The sequence below is a fragment of the Aptenodytes forsteri genome, unplaced genomic scaffold (genome assembly GCF_000699145.1).
Source record: "Aptenodytes forsteri isolate BGI_AS27 unplaced genomic scaffold, ASM69914v1 Scaffold96, whole genome shotgun sequence".
Lineage (NCBI taxonomy): Eukaryota > Metazoa > Chordata > Aves > Sphenisciformes > Spheniscidae > Aptenodytes > Aptenodytes forsteri.
The window spans coordinates 5,169,937-5,196,049 of record NW_008795029.1 but is presented as its reverse complement, the minus strand read 5'-3'; positions in this window follow the sequence as shown (position 1 = coordinate 5,196,049).

Sequence of the window (26,113 nt, the reverse complement as noted above, 5' to 3'; positions counted from 1 at the left end):
CGCGCTCTGGCAGCCCGCCCCCGGCGGGGCTGGCCGTGCAAGGGCGGTCTCCCTGCGGCCGTCCCGGAAAGTTGAAGGCATGGTCCCTTACTCGGCCCTCCCCCGGGAGCCGGGGTGGTGGGACTCTTGCACCCAGTCGGCGTGCAAGCGCCGCAGCCAGCTTTGGCTCTTTAAGATTAGGCTCCGTTAATTAAGGAAATATTTTAAGCTTAAAGGTCTCCTGAGAAGAAACACATTAACTCGCTCATAAAGCGGGTAGAAAAACAATGCGATACAGGGCTGTTAGATCAGCGAGCACAAAGGAAAGGAGAGCTCGAATAGGTGCTGAAGGAGCTACGGCAAATACTCCCTCACGCCGCTGGACCCGAGCGACAGTGATCCCCCCTGCCGTACCTCCGGTGTCTATCCAGCGGCACAGAGAAAGAAATGTTTGCGGTGCAATCGTTGCTATCCTTTCTCGGCTTGCTGAAGAGCTAAAAATATCTTAAAGCGTATTTTTCTGTCTTTGTTCAGATTGAATAGTAGTTTACTTTGCAAATAGTCCAAGTAAGTCTTCGCTTACAAATAATCAGTACAATGACAGATAACCTTTATTGTGTTGAATCTATGCTCTGAGCTAAGCGTCTGTGTAAATGCGTCCGAGACTGTAGCTTCTTTGTGCCCGTATTTGTGAGGCGTAAAATGATGGGAACAGCATGCCTGCAAAAGGCATGTCTTCAAAGCTATGAAACAAGTGTCGAAATGAAAACAATTAGTACTAAAGTAAAAAAGATGCAATTTTCTAAATTAAGACGTAACGTCTTGGAAATAGAAGAAAAATCACAAGGATGTGAAAGACAAAACACAAGCAAGAATGGGTTAACAGTTTAAAAAATATGATTGTTGAAATAACACTCCACGCCAAAAGCAAATAATGATTGTAAATCCCAGAGAAGTTCATCCACTTACTTATCCCATTTAACTGAGAAGTTTCATGAATTGCAAAGCCATTAATGAATACAAATAACATTTTTCCCCCCTCAGCCTAGGACATTGTGAAAACAACTTTCAAACCTAGAGCTAATTTCTTCAAAAATATAAAAATCCTCATTTATCAATGTGATACGATGTGATGCAAATGGGTTTTCTTCATATACGTGATAAAGGCAACAGAAATGCCATTGAAAGGGACTGCGATGTAGATATATCCACAGATTGGTCCTATGGGCACGCTGCTGCTTGAGGGATAGTCCTGTATAGCATTCATTCAAAAATCTAAATTTATAAACATAATTAGCAATTAAAGGATGGATATTTTCCCAGTAATTTGTTGCCCAGGCTTGCTGCATCTGTCTATAAAATGGTGTGCTGGCTCATACAACAGGCCATAAGCACATGTTTTAAGAAACGAAGTGAAAGGTAGATACTGCTTAATCAATTTTTTTATTTACTTAATTAATTTTAAAGTAGGAATCTAAATTTGTAGAACTCTACAGACTTTTCCATCTGTTACTGTTTTAAAATGTGCCGTTCTTTAGTAGGCTCATTTTTAATATACCAGTGAAATAGAATTTCAATTTGGAATAGAATGTAAATGAATAGCATAAATTAAGTGAATATTACAGGGAAGATGGTAGCACTAAGATATTCTACATGAGAATCTGAGACAGTTTAAACACAGTATCAGGAGAGCTTGTCGCCTGAAGACTCCCCTCTCTTTCAGCAAAAGACTTCCAGAACGGATTGGTGACAAATAACGCTGGTTGAGCGCAATTTTTATTGACTGCAGTGGGAGTCATCCCTACACATCTAAATGTAAAATTTATCTGCAGAAGGCAGGTGGAGTTAGTCTGCAATCCAATAAGGTTTGCTTCTGCCTTTGACATTCTGCTTCTGGCTTAGACTCCGAACTCCAAAACAGAAGAGCTCTGCATCCGGTATTTCTGACCATTGGCCTGATTCTGTCTTCAATTTCAGCGGTGTAATAAAGAACAGCTTCCCTGGAAACCGGGAAAGTGAATCGGGATAAGGTCTGTGAGATCAGCATCAGGCCCCCGTGATGTCGTAGCAGCCTGGGGAAGGGTTTGAGATCAGAGGACAAAGTAATTGCTGGCAGTCCAGAATGGTAAAGAATTTACTTTCACACGTTCACAGCTTGAAGAATTTGTCTTTTATATAAATTGATAACAATAGGGTAAAGTTACACACAGTTGCTGTTGCTTTGTTATTGAGTTTGACTACTGGCATAGGTGCATCTATCACTTTGTTTTGTTACAGTGTTGGAGCAGTGCATATAAATAAAGGGGATAAATAACCTAATTTACTATGAGCAAGAGTCGCAGTATATTAAAAACTGTGACACAGAGAAAGCTTTTGCCTCTCCTGGAAAAAGTTTTATATCAGATCTTTGTAGTCATCATTTAAACTGGCAGGGTACAGTACACAAAGATCCTTAAAGCCCTGGCACAAACTCATTCAACCTTTTCAAAATATATCCTTGGCTAATACGGCTCCACTGATGTAAAAGGGAATTTTTCCATTGACTTTACCAAAGCTGAGTTTCACCCAAGTAATTGCAATTTTATTTCAGAACTAGTCTGGTTTTGAACAAAAGAGATGCCCTTAAGGTTACATTCGTGAGTAAGCCCTGGATACCCGCAGATCGTGCATCTCCCACTTCTCACAATTCCCCAAGGTAGTTTTCTGCCATTAGTCCTGGAGGGGACACGTTGGGTGGGTTACTGCTCTCTTTCTGCAAACCCTCAGACAGCTTGGGGGTGCATACCATCCCTGTTTGGGGCAGGGAAGAAGGAGCATGCTGCAGCCTGTTCCCTTCAGCAGCTCCGGAGGCGGTGAATCTCCTCGCTCTTCAGCAGCGCTGCCTCTGGGTAGGGCTCTTCTGACCAGGCATTCCCATCCTGCTGCACCCAGAGGGACCTGTGGTCGTCACATGCCGTGTTTCTTGTTAGTGCTGACCTGCCTTTTGTTTGTAATCATCAGGCAGGTTTTTAATAAGCTGGAGATACTGTTGTTGGCTTCGGCGCACCTGAGATGCATTTCGGTGTTGTAGCTGTTCAGATGCAGACGTGGATTTAGGATCGGAGCCTACAGAGCTCAATTAACAACTCTCCCTTAGGAGAGAGTGTGGCCTGGTTTCTTTTTCTCGTATCATCTCGTGGCAGGTGATTGGTAGAATTGCCTCCTCTCCAAAGCAAGCTGTTTCTTTGCCCTTCAGAAACATCCTGATGAAATCCTCCCTGACTCAGCGGTGAGGTGGTTTAGTTCCAGATGCGTATGTACATTTGGCTGGGCTCACAGGGCTTGTCACATCCTGGCTGACGGGTACTGGTGTGTGTACAAGGTGTTTCTAAGAACTGCTTTTGTTTGCACAGAACAGATGGGAAAAGAAAGAAGGGGAGGGTGTCTGCCAGCATGGCATAGATCATCTCTGAAAGAAATGTGCATCCTGTTCCGTGTGTGTCTGATGAGCCAGCCCAGTTGCAGGCCAGCGTTCGTTGCGTCTCGGCAAGGTGCAGTAGGAGATGCAATGGGTGTGAATTCGGAGCCTGCCACCAAGCGTGAGCTGCACCATCTCTGAAGCAGTCCTGAAACTCAAAGATATGAGGGACACAATCTCTTTCTAGTTTTCTCTGCTCTTGAGGGAAAGTGCTAACTTACTGCTGACCTGACCTGTATTAAATAATTCTTATCCTTCAGCGCTGGCTCAGATGTGGAAGCCGGTAATCAGAGTCACAGCCTATTCTTTGCTTTCCTCTCCCTCATATTTGCCTTAGGAAGGAAGCACGGGCTTCCATGTCCACCGCACGGATTTTCAACCAGGCCAGAGTCACCTGTCCATTTACTCCCTTGCGCATGCAAGTCACCTCTGTGACTTCTCCTTGTCAAGGAGCCAGATTCATAAGAAACAGTAAAGAGCTGAGATGAAAAGACAAAGGTGCCCGACCTATCTTCAGCTTGGATTTTTCTGCCGATTGTTACATTACTGCAGAAGTCATCCCCAAGCTTTGGAAAAGGGGAACTTCAGCTGCATCTGTAAAACAAGTGGGTAACAGGGTGGGGACTGTAAGATGAGCAGGGCCAGGGAGCTCCCTTCTGTCCCCTCTGGTGCTCCGTCCCACCGACCTCAGTGGACATCCTCCAGCCAGTGTTTCTGTGGCGCTGCATGAACGTTATAAGCAGAGTCACACAGTTAAAATCACAAACATTGTAAATCTCCGTCCTTCACATTAACAAGATCGCAAAGCCTTCACAAGCAGAAGACTGTAGCATCCTAAGGACATGGGCAGTAAAACGTTCCTAAAGGCTGGTTGCTTTGATGAACTTGAACGATGATATCAGCCACTTTTCTGCTGAAGCTCTGGAAGTTTCTGTCCACTTCCCCCCTTTTATTTATTACTTTTAGTAGCACTCATTGGGTGCTCTGTGCCTTGACTCTTTGTCATCCTCCTTTCAATGGAAGTTGAGGATGCTAAAGTAATTTGCAGCCTTTAGGCAATTTTTATTAAAAATCAGTCAGTGAAAACTTCACTGGAATTCAAAACCTGGATATTCTATATATGTAAATAAATGTCTAGAGATAAATGAGTTTTGGAGCAAATTTTATACACAAAATTACTTAGAATTAATCTCTGCCTGCACTCTGCGCGGTTGTGGTTTATGGAGGCATTATTGATGAGCTGCAGTGGGCTGGGTCTTTGGTTGAAAAGGTTAACTGAAATAAACATGTTTTTATGTAGCAGTTTTTCGAAGAAAAAAATGTGCTGCATCTGCTGAATCATCAAGACAGGAAAATGGAGAAAAAAATTGGTTGTGGAATGACAGCTTTCTCAGTGTACAGTGGGGTACTTCCTTCCAAAGAAGAAATACCTATTTGCCGTGATGGTGTTATCAGCAGGGAGGCAAATAGATATTCGCCCCCTGAAACCCTAGCAGGCAGAGAGCCCTTTCTGCCCAGCCTGCCCGCTGCAGCACGTGCCTGCTCAGAGGCAGCCCGACCTGCGCAGAGAGGGGCCGGGGCAGCGTGCAAGGCCAGAATTAATCCCTTCAGGCCAGGCAGCGTGCGGCGCCGCAGCAAGTTGTGCACCTGCTCGGATGAGGAGAGAGGCCTCTCCTGTTTTGCTGTCGCTTCCCCTTCTCTGACCTCCTGCTGACCGCTGGGGAGGTTTGATTTAGGGCCCGTACCTGAAGGGATCTAGAAGATCCTTCAGGCTGTCCTCATTGCCACGGCCAGCCTCCACCTTCATACATTAAGGGTTTATCGGATGTAACTGAAAGGTCCAAAAAAAGTGCCCCTACACCATTTGATTGAAAAGCTCTCAAAAATTCATGCTCAGTGCCTGCCTCCACTCCAAGCGTCCCTCCTAGTGTCGTCTGGCCACTAAACACGGGGACTTGGTGTTCAAGGGCAAGGTGCAACGCTCTCGCGGGCAGAGAAGCGTCTCTCGAATCAGGCGCAATTGAGGGCAGGATTCATAGCCTGAAGTGGGACTGCGGCGTTGCAGAAGTCACATACGCTAGTTTCACCTGGTTAGGAACCACCCAAGAAAATTAGTTTTCTGACAGGAATTACTTTATACTTTGAAAATGGGTCATTGTTTTCTTGTTGATTTAAAATGCAAGGGAGCCTTCCCAGGAGTAGCTCGGTTGCTGGTTATTTATTGCTCCAGAGCTAGTTATTGCTAGAACACTGTTTCATGTAACTTTGTAGCTGGACTGGGAAATGCTGCCTTGCTTTCTGCTGTACATAGCCTAAAAAAACCAGACTCATTCTCCACTGCAGGGGAGCGCAGATAGACCAGTGTAGCAAAGCCGTTCTCATCATGCGTACTTTCCAAATGCTTTGAGACAAATAAAGAAATATGACCAGTGCTGTGGTTTAATGGCTATTTGCATACATACAAGCTATGTATCATACTTTGAATATGCAAATACATTTTTTAAAGACGGTTAAAAGCGCTGTACGTGGGTTTTTGCCAATTACTGTCACAAAGCGAGTCAGCAAATTTTACCCTCCACTGTTAAGAGGAAGAGTTGGCAAAACCAGTTCCTATCTTGCTTTGGTATTTTCAGATCAGAACTTTACAGTGCAAACATTACCTGGTTTGTTTAAATAATAAAGGCAGGAGTTCTGACGTTAATCTGGAAAAACAACTTTTAGGCTCGTTTATTTTGTGTTCCCCACCTTTTTGGAGACACAGAAGATACCATACAACTTTATTCTACTTTGCAAGGCTCTTGAATGTGTTGCAGTTACATCTGCAAAGATGTTAAATATGTTGCTGAAATTTCTTAAATAGAAGCTATTATATGAAAAAGGAGAAAGTAAATACAGGCATACAAGAAAAGCTGTGTTTTGAAATGGTGTCACTTTTTTGCAAGGAATAGGATTGAAAAGACAACTTTAATTAAAGTCTTTATTTTCCAGCACATTTCACAGTTTAAAGATAGTAAACAGCAAGCAGTGTTTCCCATTTGGTGATAAAATTTACTCTTTCCCTGAAAAAAAAATTAAGACCATTTTGTGCAGGGAACATTCTGCCCCTCTATCTAGCACTGGGTATAAACAGGAGCAGGATTTGTCTTCTTGTCAGGAGGTAGGTGGCATTTGGGCACGTGTCACCACGGCTGTAACATACCCCTTTTCCTGATTCTCTTGCCCCAGCTGAAGTTGCCCCAAACCCCATCTCACCCAGGTCTTCCTGCACAGAAGTGAACTTTACTGTTTCTCAGTTTTCTATGCTCTTGTTGAAGGAAATGGATGTCTTTCTTGCTCTCTCTTTCCCCCCCCTCCGAACCTGCCCCTTTTATCTTCCAAACTTTTCTGCAGCTTTCTTGCTGTGCCAGTACCCTTCTCAAATTTGCAGTTTGCTCCCAGACAGAAATCTCTCTGTTTACGGCAAGGGGTGAGAAAAAGTGTTAAAATCTTACTGAAAAAGTTGGAGGCCAATGTTTGAGAAGCATTGTTCTAATTTTCCTGTTGTTTATAAGGAAATGGCTCAGGTGGAGGCAGTTGTGGTTCCAGTGTATACGGCAGCTTCCATCTCCCAAACATTTATTTTAGCCACACAGGAAAGGTGGCAGAGAGTTGGGAAAAGGGAATTAATGTTAGCCTTGGCTGGAAAATAGAGTTCTGGTTTGAAAAAAGAGAAGAGAAGAAAAGAAAGGAAAATGTCAAGACTTTGTTCTTCATTGAGGTGAAACAGAAGCCTTTTGAATGAGTTCAAGAGAAAACACACTTCCAGAAGAGCCAGTCATCAGTGTACTTCTCTGGGATGTGGAAGATTTCAGGTGTATGTTCTTACTCTTCCTCACTAGGAACAGACACTTGAAACCCATATCCCAGCTGGACACCCCGTGGCTTCTGGCTTGCCTCTAGTAAACGCTTCTCTTTCCCTCTGGATTTTGAACAAGAGTCTTGAACTGAGAATGGAGATTTCATTGAAACTAATGTGTTTCTATTTTCATTAAATTGTAATTTTCTGGCAAAAATAACAGTTTGAAATATTGTTGGCAAGATCGACCGAGCATATATAGCTCTCAAAATAGAGAGGATGCTAAAGAAAAATATTTGGGTCCAAACTCTATTCTCAGCTTCAGTGGCAAAATATGGGTGCAGCTGAGGGCAACGTGCCCTTTGATTTGCCAGGGAAGTAAAGCATTTCTCCGACACCTGAATCGAATACTGTATCCCTTTTAGTACAGTGACGATTACACAACACTGTTTATTCTCCATTTTTTTTTCATCTCATCCATCATTCACAGCTCAGATTTCTACAGTGATTTCACCGAGTTGGTTTACTTACAATGCAAAATGAAAGTCAAGTTAATTTCGCGCTCTACCCACCTCAGTCTGATTAACGCAAATTAAATTTTGTGCTAATAAGACTGAGTGTGTGACCATAATTGGAAAGCCTTGAGTTCCTCTGACTGCAGGGAAAGTGCTGTTTTTCCCTGCATCATGAAAACATTTGAATCATAACGTGGGAAATTTGCCACAAACAGTGGTATCAGTTTGGGGCCTCCATATAAAGTTTATTCTGTTTCTCATCAGGGACCATGAATACATATCTGTATCAGATTGCAGCCCTTGGAACTTTTGGCCCATCTGCCCACCAGAGGAAGACTAAAGGAGCAGTGACACACACCTAATAAGGGGGAGCTGCTGAACATCTGTGTTTCTCCATTATATGGAAATCCTCTTGGGCTAATAACTGGCTGCTATACCTTAAATAACTGGACAATTATTTGAGTCTGAACAGGTCAAGGCAGCGGGAAGTGTTGCTGAGGTCGGGATTGTTCACCAGCCATTTGGTGAATGAGGAAAAAAACCCTGAAAGTGAGAGCTGAAAGACAGGCTAGAAGGGAAGTGAAGGCTGGGCAAGGCAAGGCAAGGCTTGGCTTTGATCTAAAGATAAAGAAAGCTTCAGGGTGGTAAGGAAAGATTATGGTAAATGTGAGTTTGAGTTTATAGTCCTATTCCATTTAGATCTATATATTTCTTGTATTTGATAAAGCAAAGAGTCATTGTTTTCCTCAGCTCCAGCAATGCCCTCTTGCTCTATCACCTGCTTCCAGAAGAAGAAAGTCATAAAGCTAAAGTAAAACTACAGCAGGTAGGGTTTGGGAAAAGGGTGACTCTTAGTTCTGGGACTATGGAAGATCCTGGTATCAGTGAAGTCATGCACCTGTGTAAGACCAAGGTGCATTTGTAAGACCAAGGAAATATGCCAGAGTACCTGGCACCACAGATGATGCAGGAGCACACTGAGATTTAAATAATGTAGAAGCACGTAAATCCTGTATGCTAGAATACAAACAGAGAAGCCTAGTGAGTGTCAAACAGGATGGAAGTAGTTGTAAATATACCTGCTTTATAATGCAGCATCTACACTTCCTGATGGGAATTCGTGGGCATGTATATCATCCCCATGTATATCATCCATGGGCTACCTCCCTTAGCAGCAGGAACACCATGCTCGCACAATAAGGTTATTAAGTACGAAACAAGCCAGAAAACTCTTTAAAAAGCAAAGTCCCTTGCAACATACCATCCTAATGAAGGGTTTGAAAGTCAGAAATGTCACCACTCACCAGAGAACAGTTCAGCTGATGTTTTGAAGTCAAGCCCTGCTCTCTAACCCTGGGAACAATGGGAATTTGCTATTATTTTCTACAGAAGCAGGATCAAACTTGGAGGCAGGATCAAACACCTAACTGGAAGAACTGCAGCACCACTTTTGTGTGTTTCTATCAGGTCTGAATTTAGTTTTAGCAGTATAAAATGGGCTTCTCCCATTTGTTCTCTGTCTCTCTGAAAAACAGACTTATAAAGTAAACATTCACAAAGCAGGAAGAACAGATTGTGCATGGCTATAACAACAACATGTTTTTGGTCTGACTGCCCCATAATATATGAAAATAAGAGTACAAAAGAACTGTAAATAAGACAAGGGTCTGAGCACAAGCTAGCCTACTTGTATGTCATTTCTATTGCAAAATGAGGCGATGGGACCTGGGCTTGTATAGCAAATAGCCCTAAATGTCTTCCCTCCCTGCTGCCGTGGGAGTATAATTTAGCCAGGGAGTATTGTCTGTATGTGACATCATCTTGAAACAACAGCTTTAAAAATGGAGACAGGTAATATTCGCCATAAATATTCGATTCGGGGTGTATTGTCTGTATGTGACATCATCTTGAAACAACAGCTTTAAAAATGGAGACAGGTAATATTCGCCATTAATTACATTCCACATCTGTAAAACATATACAGTACACCGTGGCTAAATAGAGCAACCTTTGGCAGGGGGATTCCTGAATATGTATAGCCAGGTTTCTCATTTACAGTTTTCTCATCGTTTTGTACAATGGGAGCAGACTGGTCTCTAGCAGCGGATGGGGAAGGCTAAGATTTTAATGAGGTGTGAGTGTGAAACAAAGGGGGCTCGATCTCCCAGTACTGTGCACTGTCACCTGCCTTTGTAGAAGTCAGCTGCAAAACCTGGTGTCTGAACATACAATATATGCCCGATGTGCCAACACTGACGGAGGCATCTTTTTTCTTCTTTTTTTACTCTAGATATGGGGATTATTTTTACTTTTGCAAGTAAAACACATGCATCCAGGTACCAAGGATGGAGTTGCAATACCAGTAGTTGTGGATTGACATATATATGGTTATTTGTGATTTGGTTTTGGTGTCTGCTGAGCCCTTGCTTTAAGACTGATGTTTGGCTGGGGCAGAACAAAGGCACAAGGAAATCTCTTCAAGAGCTAAAGATCTCACCTGAACCATGGGAGACCCTTCGAGCACAGAGAGTTTTTTCTGGCACACAGGTTAAAATAAGACCCAAGCACTGCGCAATGTCCTCCTACTGGTCTTAGTGGTTGCTGTTACTCAGCAGGCTGCTACAAGCCGGTGGTGCTGTCTCAGAGCCTGCCAACCTGTGCCAAGTGTGTGCTCTCTCCCACAGCCACACTGGCTGGAGAGGAGGCTCCAAGTCACACTGCTCTGCTCTTTTCCAAGTGCTCCCACCCCGACCTCACACTCTTCACGCTAATGCCAGAGGATGACGCAAGGATAGACTTCAACCCACTGAGGCTGTGGTATGTTTTTGAGTGGTTTGTTTGGCCTCAGTAGATAAGTCACAAATTTTCTTGTCATTGTGGCTGGCTCTTGCTATATTGTCAGCCTGAATGTTACCGAGGGGTTTTTGAACTGGGGGATACGACTGGGCTTTTAAAAGTCTGTGGCATAAGGGAATATGCATTAAGCCATTGAGAATGTTTCATCACAAAGAAGCTTTTGAAAGAACACGTCATACACACCTGCCGAGAAGCATCTCAAATAATTGAGTTGATGATAGTGGAACGAGTAAAGTGTTTGTGAGAGAGTGACACCACATCCAGCACACAGAGGACTAGCATTATAATTAATTAATGCTCATAGACGTTTCCTTAGCACAGATGCTATGCTTTTCTGTTCTTCATCCTTTGACAGGGGAATGCAGGGGAGGTGAAAATAAACAGTCAAATGCTCTGTCATTTTTGTCATGTCTTCCTTCTTTTTAATGCCTCACACCCTTGGTGGCTTCAAGGTCAGTTTATTTACTGATGATTCTCTGTCACCAGCAATACCAATTTTGTGCTGAAATGAATCAAAATATGTTTATTGTAGCACCCCCTCTGGTTCCCTTACATCCTCCCCTTTCCTAACAGTGGTAAAATAATAACAAGATATATTAAATTAATATAAAATTAAAATTTGCCTAGAGTATGTATTTGAGAGTCCTGGTGTTTAATGACAAGCCACGTTATTCAAATAGGAATAAAAATATTTATAGATTGGGTTTTTCAGATGGTTTTGCAATACAGCCAGCATGGGTAACATATGATGAGATTCCACAATCACTTTTCTCCCACACACATATTGATGGAAACCCTCACAGCCGAACACAATTGCATACATCTCTTTTTCAATCTGCGCGTAGGTTATTACTGTAGAGGTGGAAGAGCTGCATACATAAACCACTCACTGCCCTACCTGCAGTAACAGAGCCACAAGTCATTGCTTGGATGCATCCATCTGAATTTTTATTAGTTACTTCATTTTGATGAAGATGGATTCCTGCCAGCATCCCATTGAAACCCAATCTTCAACATATCTTAGTGTTACCAAGGCTTCTGAAAGGTAAGGTAAAAACTTGGCAAGATAAATTGCCATCCCTAATATCTTTTTAAGTTGAAAATACACAACAGTAGCACATCTTGCTGCCAATTTCTTGGGGTTATCCTAAACTAAAAGAACAGGATGAAAATATTTTACTCTGATGATGCACTTGTTCCTTTCTTAGCTGTCTGGAGCATGATGCAGATTTGCATCATGTTGTATTCTGGCAGCCTGAAGTTCTCAGGTTTTTAGTACAGGAATGGCAGTTTTATAAAACCTGCATATTGGGTCCATATGTGTTTGTGCATGCAGTGTGCCTCTGGACACACTTAACATGATGATTAGCAGTTCTGTCCTTTATCAAAAAATCTCTGGTTGACATCTCTGCAAGGTTTGAGAGCTGTGACTGCTTATGCAAGCATTGTTTTGACTGGTGCACTGGAGTTCTGCTTGGGCTTTGCAGTGGCACTTCGTCCTAGGAATAATCTCTACTAGTAACACCTGGTGCCTTGCTGACAAGGTGACGTTAGTTCTGGTGCGGTCTTTACTTTCCTTAAGCTCCTTCTTCACTAAGGCAGCATCTCTGGTTTCTTTGCTACCTAGGCATTCTTTTGCCTTGCTCTCATTTTGCAGAGTGATTTTTCCTTTACCCTGGCAGCATAACTTCTCGTGACAGCCACCCACTGGGTTTGTGGGTTCTCATTCATTTGCCACAGACTCTCCCTTCGTTTACAGGTGTATAACCTCCACATAAGATGCATACACTGCCAGCTATGTTTTGATTGGAAATGGATTTTAGCAGCACTTGCATCATCCCAATAGTTTTAGCAGTGCTTTTTTGCTTAATTTCAGTCAACCTGAATTAATTCTTGTTGAATTTATCTCAAAGATTGCCTAGTATTGGATTGATTTCATCCCTATCAATAAATACAGAATCCTTCATTAAGAAACCTGTCATAAGCCATTCTGTGGGTTCATTTTGGATCTTGTACCGAGTCATTAAATTCATGGCTTGCCAATACTGGATTAGCTTTTTGGAGAGAACAGTTTAGATATTCAGCTAACATCTAGCCAAGCACTATCCATGTTGCTCCCTTTTCTTCCTACTCAGGTTAACAAATAAATTGGTAGTTCCTTCTCGATTGTGACCTCCAGTGAAATGCAAGCCAAGCTTTGTCTGTTGCTTGAAGCCCTACTGCTTGTCAGAAGAGCTGCCTTTCTGTCCTTCACCTACGGTAGGCATGGACTCCAGAATACTCTATCCTCTCAAGGAGTGTCCTGTCCTTTGGCTCATGTTAAGCCCTATCACAGGTGGCACTGGATTGAGATTTGGGAATTATGACTCTGCAAAATGGGGATTATGGCACATTTCAGTGCTCTGAAATGTGTTGTTGGAAAGTGCATATATGAGACTGGTGTTAGAACTATTTTGCTATTTGCATTATTATATGTAGGTATAGTTAAAAAGGGCAGTGAAGTCAAAACAGAGCAGTGACAATTACAGTCTAACAAGAGATGACATTTTAAAGTTCTTTCCCAATTGTACAGCTCATTCTTGTGACAAAGTACTGTCTCAGCATCATTAATGAATTTTGCTTCTGGGTATATCCTGTAGGCAGCAGCTGTGCCTTTAAAAAAAATCCAGTGAGAAGAACAGCACCATTTTCCTGCTGATCTGCTCAGTTTCCAAGCATAACAATTGAAAATAAGCATATTAGGAAGAACTGAGCAGCCCTTGTGAAGTGATTTACAATAGTGTCATGGGGTGACTCCCAATAATGTCACAAATTGAGCATATGGTAATTGTTCACCTCTTACTGTAAGCTTTCAGATGTAAAATAAAAAAGAAACAAACAAAAAAAAGGTTTTGTTCTGGCCAATAATTATAAGTTCAGCAGCGTATTAGAACATTAGCATATTAATTACATGGTAACCAACATAACAACAACACAAATCATAATGTGTTGCTAATTACTAACCTTGGATAACATTTTGAAAGGGGCCTTCATGCTTTAGGAAACAAAGCCAAGATAATGTGGGCACCTACATCTCAGTGAAAGTTGCTTAAGAAATTTTGAGAATGCTATTCCACGCTTCCCTTGCCGATTCTATGATTCTATGATTAAAAGAACCCTTGATCCTGATGTTATCTTTTTATTTCTTAGTATTAATAGTGTAGCTTTAACTGAGATTATTCGTTGGTTTCTCCTGAGCTTTTGAATGTGTATGGGTGTCTATCACAGAGTGCAAAGCCCTACAGAAGTTCCCAAGGGTGGCACTGTCCTGTGGCATGGCCCATCCAACTCCATTTCCCCTGGGAAGCTCAGGTTGATGCCTGACATGTCTAAGCCATTGGGTACAGTTTCACCACTAGGTGGGAGCATCGGTTATTTAGCCTTTGCTTTGAAGTGGTGTTCTTCCAGCCTTGGAAAATCATATTCCCTCTCGGCTTTTGTTACAAACTTGCGGGAGGCCTGAACCTCCCCCCATCGCTGCGCAGCATGCTCAAGAAACACTGGCTAACGCTGGTCCCTAGAGGACATCCCTCTCGGCTGATGCCCTGCATGACCAGCATTCAAAGTCGTACCTGCTGCTTAGGATGGAAGCACTCAGTTACTCCCCAAGTCTTGAGGGGCATGCTAGGAATTACAAGAATGTTCCAGCAAGCTTGTTTTATGGTTTATTGTTTCATTGGGAAATGGAGCATCTGTAGTTTGCCAGTTGTCCTAAAATCACTCTGATCACCAGAGAAAAGTGAAGGTGAAAGGAAAGATGGACTTGACTTTTGTGGTCCAAAAACCAATGGTGGAGTTTCTGTGTTTCCAGACAGATGCACAGAAACAAAGGGAAACCTTACAGGCTAGCCCATCATCCTTTCCGACCCCTGCAGCTGCCAGGATGCTTCCGCAGCTCTTTTCGGTGAGGTCAAATGCTTAAACAAGGCTGTGGTCCAGTGCATGTCCCTCACCAAAAGGATCTCCACCTAGAGGCATGTCTCTCCTCCTGTGCCTCTGACTCCAGGGGGTCTGTTCAGTTAAATATCCCCTTCTGCCCCCAAGGCATGTTTGAAATGCTTGAACTTGATAAAGATATGCTTTATCACCTTTTCCATAGAGTCATTGCCTGCCCTCACCTTGATGCTGCTTGAATAGGAAGATGGCAGACAATAAACCAAACTAAGGGCTGTCCCTGTGCTCAGTTTAATTATAAATGAGCTCTTCATCTGTTATGAGGGAAGTGCTTCCTACAGAAGCAGGATGGAGTACAGACCTCAATGCACAACCTCTTCTTTCAGTTGAGAACTGCAATACCTTCACATGTATATAACTGACAGCCATACTTCACAGAAACTTAACCAAGAGAAATAATGCATGTGGACCATTACTAACTTGGGACTGAGACTTGGAAAGAATGCAGCCAAAGAGCTGCTGGGTGGTAAAGGGTTCAGCTGTGTGCCTCCTGCTCTGGGCTGTGAGGGTTATGAAGAAACAAGATCTGTGGCAGTCAGTCTATCAGCTCCCTCCCAAGCAGCCATTCTTCCCTGAGAAGAAAATCTGGGACAGGACATGTGGCCAACATCTTCCTGGGAAAGGCAAGGATTCAATTCAGCACTTACATGAGAGGCAGCCCAGAGATTTCAACAATGGAAGGAAACCCCAAACTGAAGAGTCACGAAGGTTCAGGATCAGGCTTTGAGACTACCGGCCAAGTGGGAATGAGCAGTAGAGGAGACGCAGCAGCTGGAGGGCTGCAGTGTGGAGGTGGACAACTGGACTTTGCAAATCAGAGGGGAGAGTGGGTTGCTGCAGGTGGAAGGAGACAGGGATGATGAAGAGCCCCAGGGCAGACACTGACTGTCAGCATTGAGCTTAGGCAGGAGAGATGTGCCAGCCAGGAAATAGCTAGTGGCATTGGACTGCTGGGGCAATGTCAGCACGAGGCATGGGCTGCACTTAGGAGGCATGACGTGTGGCTGCATCAGGGGTATTTCACTTTTCTTCAAACACCCCTTACTTCCAGCTTCACAAAAAGAAGACAGTCTTAGCCTCTGCAGCTGGAAAGAACATCTTGAAAGGAGGGAGGCTGCTATGCCTTCAAGACTCTGAAAACAGAAGGCAAATGGGAAACACAAAACTTGGGAAAAAATGTACTTTTAACACAATTGTGATTTTCTCTGGGCATGACATTTTTTTATGTCTAAAGTTGACGTTACCACAGGTACCCTTCTACTGGGCTGTGCCAGAGACCCGAGCTAGAAATGTCTCGCTGTCTTTGACTGTAATGATTTGAGTCTCCTAGCTGTGTCCTGACACCCTGCTTTTCCGAGGCGTGACGCAGAGCCACGCTCCTCACCAGCCAGCAGCGGAGATGAAGACACACTCTGAAGTCTGGGATGTGCAAGGAATTGTATTTCCTCCTCATTAGCACTCACTGGGGCTCAGGGTGCCTCCCAGGTCATGGTGCACACAGCACAGACTTGCTAGTCCTGCAGGAGCCCATAGCCCTGTTTGGGAATACAGGGGTACACGCTACACAAACAGTAAAATGGCATCACTGTTTATTGCTGGATGAAGCCTACCTGATTAAAGCGTGACAAACTGCTAAGCCCAAAACCGCACAGATTTGTTGTAACGCACAGATATTATGTTGAAACCAACCAGTTTTTCTCAAAATCATTCAACTTTGAGTCTGCAGCCTCAGAGGAGATTACAGTTTATTGACCAAGTGAGTAGCAAAGTGGCTGGGTATCACATTCCACCTGACTTATGTAGGTACAGCTAGGAGTAAAATCTGTCTTCAGGTTAGTTCCTCCACAAGACTTTGTGATGTGACTAACACTGAGATCAGATTTCATTGGCAAATCAAGTAGAAAGCAAAGTGAATTGCAGAGAACTCATTTAAAATCACAGCTGAAATAATACCAAACATGCAAGTGAAAAAATTACTGACAAAGTTAATTGCTTTTCTTCCATTTTAAAATAGTTCCAAGTTTGTTCCAGTGCAAAAGTCACTTGCAAAGACTCTAGGGCATTAAAATTAAGCTTTCTTCTTTTGATTTAGTCTAGGAATTAGCTCCATGAGAAACTCGGGCGGGGACACCAGCTAGAAGAAAATCAGAATAGTCAAAGATATGGGATCTGGCAAAGCTCTCAAAGGTAGTACACTGACAATTAAGTTTCTTACTAATCCCTATGATGCATGTGTGCTTATAAGCCTATGGAAATTGTGTTTGATTCATTTTTTTTCTAAATTAGGAGTTTATTTCTCCAGATTTTCATTAGTTTTTCTTGCCTTGCCTTGCCTTGCCTTGCCTTGCCTTGCCTTGCCTCTTCTCTTCTCTTCTCTTCTCTTCTCTTCTCTTCTCTTCTCTTTTCTAGAGTTAACCTGCTATGTTTGAATTCAGTTTTTCTACAAGGTGAACAGCAGCTTAAGCAGCTATGTTTAGGACTCTAAAAATGTTTGGGCATGCAGAATTTGGGACTGTAAATCTTTTGTACCTGGATTTGCTTTCAGCATCTGGATGGAACTTTATGAAGATCACAACTAAACGACAAGTTATAGCACATGGACAAAATTCCACCTTATTTATAAATATGCAAGTCCACTCAAATTAATAAAGTTGCAGAGTTAATATAGCTACTTCTTTATAAGTAAGGGCCCAGTCTGGATCCTGTTTATCCAAGAACTTCCTAAAACACATTGGTTTGTTTTAAAGCATTCAAATCTGTAACTTCTTAAAATGCAAGTCGTGGGATTGATAAATATGCTTGGCTCAGGAGGAAAAATATCACTTTTACAAAGATGCATATCAGCATTAAGTATGGAATTTAAAAGCCCATTGAAATCTTGGCTTGACAGAGGAAGATGGAGCACCCACTCTCTTCCTCTCAGGCTAGGTAACTTCATTAGTGTTCAACTTAGAGTGTGTAGATTGCCTCTTTCACCACTCACACTTTTATTCTTTGAAAGGGCACAGTCTTCCTTTATAAGCAAAAGCTCAAATGTGGGATGCAGTGCTCCTGGCCAGCAAGGGCTCCATAGGAGCATTTAAAGAAACAACTGTTTTATCTTTCTAACATATACTGAACTTCTCCTGATTACTCTGCTAAGTCAGTATCCATAGTTCAGTGGCTTGGAAATATTCCAGAAAAGTATCTTGGTCCAGCATGGGAAAATGGTATTGTCTGACCCTCTGTTTGCAGGAGAGGGTCAGCTTTGCCAAGTCTCCTGATTCACACCGAAGCAGCTGAAATCACCTGTAGAAATTTGTTGCTTGAAAATTAAGTTTTCCTTTCCTATACAGAAAGGTGAAGACATGCTTGAAAAAGATGTAATAAAGGCAAGATGTCAAAGCTGAAACCAAATGTTACGATTAACTCATAGCTGAATGCTTCTGGATAATTTGCTTGGGTTATTGTTTCAAACAAAGGAAGTAACATTTTTTTAAATCTGATTTGGGATAGAAAAAGAGGTTAAAACCTCTTTTAGAGCCAAATGCATATGGACATGTGTCTCCATCCCAGAGCAAACAAAACAGCTACAGGGAACTCAAAGGAATGTGGCCACACCTCGTGCTGGAGAGCTGTTCCTTTGGATCTTAGAAAGTGAAATTCACCTGTCCTTCAAAAAGAAACAAATGAAATTTCAAAGGTCTTTGCTCAGGTAACCTTAAAAAGAAAGATAATTAAGGGAACTGTATAGAAAGAAATGTAGGGATATGCTTGTCTTCTGCAACGGAAGTGAGTAAGAATCATCTGTGTATGAGAGAAGTCATCTAAGTTTGCCGTATAACTCAAGTGAGCTTGAGTTGCCAAGTCTCATCTGGAAGGGTCCCCTGTGCTGAAAGCAGGGCCTCTGATTATTAGGTTACCCAGGGCCCTGTCAGGCCAAGTCTCGAGTGTTTCCAGCGAGGGAGATTCCACCACTTCTCTGGACAACCTAGTCCAGTGTTTAATTGTCTCATGGTGAAACATTTTTTTCTTATATCCAGACAGAATTCCCCTTGAAGCAACTCTGTGAATCCTTGTAAAGGGTATACCTCCATCTTCTCTGAAACTGCATTTCAGGTATTGGAAGACTGCAACTACATCCCCTGGAGCCTTTCCTTCTCTAGGATGAGCAAACCCAATGTCTTCAACTTTTGTTCATCTCATGTTCTGCAATCCTTTCATCATCTTCATGACCCCTCTCTGGATCCTTTCCAGTATTTCAGTGTTTCTCTGGAACTGGGGAGACCAAACCGGGGCACAGTGTTCCAGTTGTGGCCTAACAAGTGCCAAGTACTGTGGGATAATCACTGCTTGATTCACAGTCCTTGATCTGCTGCCTGTACTCTTGCTGATGCAGCCCAGGATATGGCTTGCTGCAAGGGCAGACTCCTGGCTCACGTTTGATTTGCTCCCCATTAGGACCCCCAGCTCCTATTCAGCAGAGCTGAACATCCCCAGCCTGTATTGCTGTTTGGGATTAATCTATCCCAGATGTATGACTTTACATTTATCTTTGTTAGACCTCATTCAAATCTTGTTGGCCCCTTGCTGATGCAGCCCAGGATATGGCTTGCTGCAAGGGCAGACTCCTGGCTCACGTTTGATTTGCTCCCCATTAGGACCCCCAGCTCCTATTCAGCAGAGCTGAACATCCCCAGCCTGTATTGCTGTTTGGGATTAATCTATCCCAGATGTATGACTTTACATTTATCTTTGTTAAACCTCATTCAAATCTTGTTGGCCTGATCTTCCAGCCTGTCAAGGTCTCTCTGTATGGTGGCTCTTCTTTCTGGCATATTTACATCTCCTCAGCTTAGTGTTACCCTCAGACTTGAAGAGCAATTATTGATATTGAGGGAGGAAGTTGTAGCAAGTCATTTCATAACATACCCTAAAATAATAACACAAGTTCTGTTTATTGTACTTTGGGCTCCTTCACCACAACAAAGGGCACTTTCCATTTTTACATCTTTCTGCACCAGCTGTCTTTCCAGCATAGTCCTTCTGCTGATCAGGGTTACTTTAGTACCACATGAGGTAAAAAAAGAAAGGGTCCAAGTGGTTGCCGGACAGGATGGGATTCATTCTGCTACATAGTTCCTGTCTGAAATATGAACTGCTAGGACCATCATTAATCCAAGCAGCAGAAATCTGCTTGCACATTTCTCAGAGCTCTGGGTAAAGGAGCTTGTTGGTATATGACCAACAAGTCTGAAAGATTTTTTTCTGATGGCCTCTCACACCTGGATCAACCGGAGGGTAGTGGGCCCGTGCTGCTCTGACGACATGCCAAAGGAACTTCTCTCAGGTAGCAAGGGGAGGAAATATGACACATCAGGGCAGATGCTGAAGCCTCAGGGAGAGAAGGGTGGGGAAGAAAACACATTGTCTGAGTCAAACTGCTCAGTTCCTGGTGCAGTACGTTGAGAGAGCCTGAGAACGCCCTTGCAGTCTTCCCTGCACCTCTGTTACACAGGAGGACCCTCTTCCTAGTGGTATATTCCTACCTCTTAAAAAAGATACAACTTTTTCCCTATGACTTTTTTCATCTTCTCCATTCCCATTTAGTACTGGAGACTTTGTCTGGTCTTTTTTTGTTAAATGGTCAAAGCAAGGGGACTTCCATCAGTTCCTAGAATTCAGTGATCCATTGCTTGGTTACAATCAATGTTGCAAAAGACTTCCAAGAGTTTAGTCTACATGTCCTTTGATCAATGCCATTCTTTTGCTACTAGTTGTCCTTTAAATAATTTTAAACAAGGGTTCTCAGTTTCTTTGCACCTGCAGATGCTTGTATGGAGTTATCCAATTGCCCCTTAGCTAGCGAAACTGAGCTAAGCATATTTATTTCTTTTAATCTTCTCTAGAAATGAATCCCTCAAGTCCTTTAATAATTTTTGTTGCACTTTTCTGAATTTCCTGCAGTTTATTGGAGCATTTCTGGCAGAGATGTGCTTAGACTGGGGAGCAGTATTCTAACTGCAGCTTCCCTGTTTGCTCCTCTCTGCACCTTGTCTCTGGGTTCTCACCCTTCCAGCTGGGGAAATCAGTGGTGAGGCCCTCAGCAGCCTTTGGAAAATGGAGCAGTAGCCTGAAATCAGCTCCATCAGCTCTAATGATGGTGTTGGAGCCAAGCCTTCTGTATGTTGTTTGGCTGAGGCAGGGGAATACAGATGCTGCCAGTCCTGAGAAAGCTCCTGCCTTCCTGAATCTGCACACATCACTGAGATGCGCTCCCGAAGCTTTGCATCTTTACATAAGATAAAAATCAGAGTGCTTTGTAACTGAAAGCACATGCATGTGGAGCAGGCTGATGGAGGGAGTGATCACATGCCAAAATGTAGTTTTGTGCAGAAAAAGAATTAAAGAAAATGGTATAGCATAGTGCACTTTCTCAGCTGAAGTGGAATCCTGCTTATTATAGAAGCACAGGCTGGGAGTTAAGGGACATAAAGATTGCTTTGCAGCTTTCACTTCCTGTGGAAGATTATATAGAAATTCAAATCCCAGCATGAATTTTAACGCACAGCTTCCAACAGCTGTTGGGTATCACATAAGGAATTGGCAAGTCTGTGGCAGCAGCTGTGTCTTGCCACATCCCTGGCAGTACCACAGAGCTGTAAGAGATGGAGGTGATGCAGGTACTTTTGTGAGGCATTTTCCACTTGGGTTGTATTGAAACAGAGAAGCTCTGGTGACAGAAGACGTTCAAGACCCTACCATGTTACTTTCTCTAATAGAGTTAGAAGAAGATAATAATTAGGATTTTTTTTCGGTCTATAAAAGGTTGTTACCATTCCATGGTTCTATATATACTAAATCAAAATACAGGGGTTTGATCTTGAGAAGAGAAAATATGTTTTGAAGTCAGAGACATCCTATTTCATGCATGATCACATGATTTCAGAGGCAGAGCTATAAAATTACACTTGCAGTCTTGCTTTCTATTCCACCAACATCATTTCAGGTGCTTTATTTGCATTTGTCCCCAAAACAAGAGGAGGAACACCTTCGTCTGATGAAACTGATGCCCATTCTGACATCTCTGAAAAACTCACATGTTGTTTCCATCCCTGTTGGTGGGGAAAGTATGCAGCCACAATGCAGCAGTCCTCTAGGTGCCTTTATTCAAAGTTGGATCAAAGAGTAACAATTAATGGTAGCTGTTCCATGACGTTAATTTCTGACATACTTTAGGCCATTTGAGCATTACTATTGCTTTGTAATAGACTAGCAGCACACGGTAGCCACCCCTCAGATGAGAGGAGTAACACCGAGCCAAGAAATCAGCAATGTCCTAACACAAGATAATTCAACCCTTTGCAAACCTCTTACCCTACCCCTTAGAAGAGTTGGTTGGGTTTTTTTCTTTCTCTGCCCAAAAGAACAAAAAAGGAACAGTTTGTGTAGATGTATTTTTCATAATAACAGCTAGCCATGCTTTTCAAATAGTGAAATGTCTGAAAGGGTTAAGCCTGGATGTGGGCTATGTACAGCTTTCAGTGGTTAGGGGTCAGGGCAAAGAAGGGAATCAATTTTTACCCTGCTTTTAGAGCACAAACTACTGAATGTGCAAGATTCAATATCAGGTAGTAAGCATTTCTACGGACCTAGTCTGTACTTGCAGCAAATTCAGTGGCACCACACACGTTCCATAGGGAATATGTATGTATTCCATAGGGAATAGGATTTCAGGGAGTGTGGAGTGCAGTCTGTTGGGAGTGGGTTCTCTCTACTCACTTCATCTATTGTTTCAGAGTCCTCAGAAACGCCTTCATACAATAATGTCTCTAGGAACAATTCTCATTGCATTCAAAAGAGCTGGACCAGGAAATGAATATGTAGTTACAAATATATTTTCATACAGGAGTTGAGTATCCATTTTAATGAAACAAAACTTGTAGTAATGAATGACATTAAACAAAGCAAGACAGATCACCTCCTTTCACTCTGGGGAGTCTATCCCCAGATTTCCAAGACGTCATACAGAGTACTACAGATTCAGACTTGATCTCCAAACACTCCAGACACAGCCCATTCTCCCCCTCCCCAAATTCTGAAAATTTTATTATTCATTCATGCAGGGCGTGCAAATCAGTTGATTATTGCTAGGAACAGGTCTCTGACACTTTCGGGAAAAATCTGTGAGAGTATACTTCAAAAACTTGAGAAAAAAACAATGTTCATGTCTATAAAACCGAGCTTCTCAGTCCTGGAGCTTGCTTTCTTTTCTCAGGTGTCTTAAACCTGTGCCCACACCAAACAGTTTGAGTTGGCCCACAAAAATGTTGGTTTCTTAGTTCCTGCAGTAATTTTGCACCTCTCTGGCATACACAAGACTCTGGTAAGCCTAGCAAACTAATGCTGTCTCTGCTGAGAGTCAAGAAAAATGTCTCTGCAGCTATTGTATTCAGTTTGATTTGACCATGTTCTTTTCTCCTTCTCTAACTCTGTGCGCTCAGTGGAGTCTGGAAAGTGATTCAGCTGACCGGCGAATAGGCATTTATTTCACGATGAGATGAATCTCTCCCCATGCTCCGTCACTGTATTGACTAGCTCTCCACTGAGTATAAAGGGAATTTATGGATCTAACTTACATGTAAACACCTACGTGTGGATATCAGAATTTGCATGTCCCTAGTCTGGAGCTGGAGCTCCCCTTAAGCATACCTCCATAGGCAGAAAGTTTTAGAAAAGGATAGTTTTTAAACACTGCTTTGAAGGGAGGGACCAAGAAAAAAGTAGTTGTTCACAGATTTAAAATTGGACAGGTTGATGAGAATGAGAGTGTCCTGGCAAAGGCAAGAGTCTGGGTCTTCTATGATAAGTGACACTGAAAGGAAGGGAAGTGTTGCAGTGGTTCATTCATACACATTTGGCCTCTAGGGTCAAGCTCAACATGACCACAGGATGTCTCAGGGACGCTCCTCTTCAAACATGTCCACAGAAGCCCGGGGCGAGTGCCCAGAACCCAAACCCTCTAACTCAAGCTCTGAGAAAGTGAAGATGTCAGAGTGTGGCTTAGGCTGGCCAAGTACACGTAGCACTGACCTGTCCCAAGCCAAGCCCTCAGGCGCCACACACAGATTTAAAAGGAATGTAAAAATAAATCGAGCAAAAAGAATCCTGAAAGCAGAAAAAGCCACGGGAAAGGCATCATTCTCCCTGAGAAAAGTTGTCCTCCTTGTGTAATTAAGTTTGCTCAATTTAAAGTAAATCCTCTCCTGTCTGTTCTCTTTATGCTGAGACGCTGTGCACTTGGCAAGCCTCTAGCTGAAGCAGTGTCCTTCTGAACATGGGCAGACAATTTTCCAGTGGTAATAAGGCAGCAGGAGAGCGTGTGCAGTGGTCTCGGGGAGTGCGGTGGGAGCTGTATGCTGGGGGAGGGCTGGCAAGCTCAGGCCGTGCTTGCAGAACAAGCTTATTTCCAGGCAGAACCCAATGGCCTTATTCATAAATGCAATTTCAGCAGTGTTCATCACCATAATCAAGCTGGTTAAAAATAAACTGTTGTTACATAGCCTGGCCACGCCGTTAGTTTGGTACTCAGAAAGAAAGCAGGTGTATTTCTGAAGTTTTGGATACAAGGAAATCCTTGCATGTGGACATATGCAGTTTATGACCCCTTGATTTTCAGTCCTGTCTCTCTCACTGCACTCCAGGTTGCAGTGAAGGACCTGGGAAAGCTGGGATTGTTTTGGATGGAAACAGCTAGAGTGGGAAAAACACACCTAAAGACTTGTTTACACTAGCAAGTCTTGCAGCTTTAACTGCACCAGTAAAGAAGCCATTCTTACTTCCCTGGGTCCCAGTGCAATTATACCAGTTAAATGTGCTTCTAGTGGTAGAGGTTATTCTGCTTCAGGCTGCAAAATGAGTTCCTCTAGTCCAAATGATACTTTCATAATGGTATAACTACACCTAAACTGCAGCTTCCAGAAATAGATGTAAAACAAATATTCACACAAAAAAACCCTATATCATTGTGTGCTAGTGAAAATAACTATAGCAGGATAAAGCCTCTCTAACACGGGCCAGGCCTAAAAGGCAGGCAAACACGTGGTATTCTGAGTGGAAGTGACACAGTAGAGACACTGCAAGCTCTAGTCAAGGTATACAAAAGTATCTCTGCCCCGCATTCCTTCTGTATTTAGCAATGCAAAATCTCTTTCCCTATCATGTGCATCAGTAGGAGAAGGAAATGACTGTGTAATTTATGCTGAAACTCATTCACTGCATTCATTTAGATAGCTATGTTAAACCTTTCCGAAGGTTTTTCATAACACATAATGCATACCTCAGTATTGCTTCTGAGCATCCAAGCCTTTGAGTCCTGTGCAGCATGAGCTACACGCTTCTGACCTCCATCCCAAATAAGTAAAAAATGCCCTACAGTGGTGCACAAGGATTTTTTGTTGTCCTGATGTGTCCAAGTGTTCCCTTGCATGCAGCTTCCCCATACCCTTCAGAGCACACTGCTCGCTTAACCTGTTCACCAGGGAAGAACTGACGCTATGAACCAGACTTCGGAGCTGGCAGAGTTGCCCCTGTGCAGGACAGTCTTTCAGATGCCTTCCTCTTCCATAAGCTGCAGCAAAAATGAGCCTGTAATAACATGCCACCCCAGTGTCTGAGGCAAGCAAAGATAAATACAGATAAAGTGAATTTCCCTGCTTCTACTATGGACAGTGTAGGCTACATCCACACTGTCTTAGCATAGCACTCTGTGGCCCCAGCCCCAGGGAGTGCGGCCTGCCTTGCGTGCATGATGCATGTGATTCTTCAGTATGTAGAATTTGGCTCACTGTAACCCTTATGCAACTCTTGACTCCCTTCTGCCCCCAAAGTGGTGGGAATTGAGCATGCATACAGACTGGGGTTTTAGGTGATGCAAGACAAGGTGCTAACAACACTGGCACCTCTGAGTTTGCCCAGGTCTTATATGCAGCAGACAAGCAAGTTTGCTCACCTTTTAATATATTATTGAGCCACAAAACTACTTGTACTAAAGACTCTTTTTCCTCCACTCCCCAAAACAGGATTGGAAAATACATACTGGGTGTGGGCATCCACACAGTGACAGGGTAGAATATTAGGAGGAAAGACAAAGGGACAGGGCCACAAGCCCAGGGGCAGAGCTGCCTGGGGGTATGACAACTGCCATACACAAATCTCTTTGCCACAGTAGGTCAAAGTGAACAAGCATGAGGGTTACACTGATCTGCATGTGGAGCCTGTGCAGTCACAGAAGTTGTATCTACTCTTGGTCAAAAGCTTTGGTCGTGGCCTCCCAGGAGAATCATAGAATCATAGAATCATTGAGGTTGGAAAAGACCTCTAAGATCATCGAGTCCAACCGTCAACCCAACACCACCATGCCCACTAAACCATGTCCCTAAGCGCCTCATCTACACGTCTTTTAAATACCTCCAGGGATGGGGACTCCACCACTTCCCT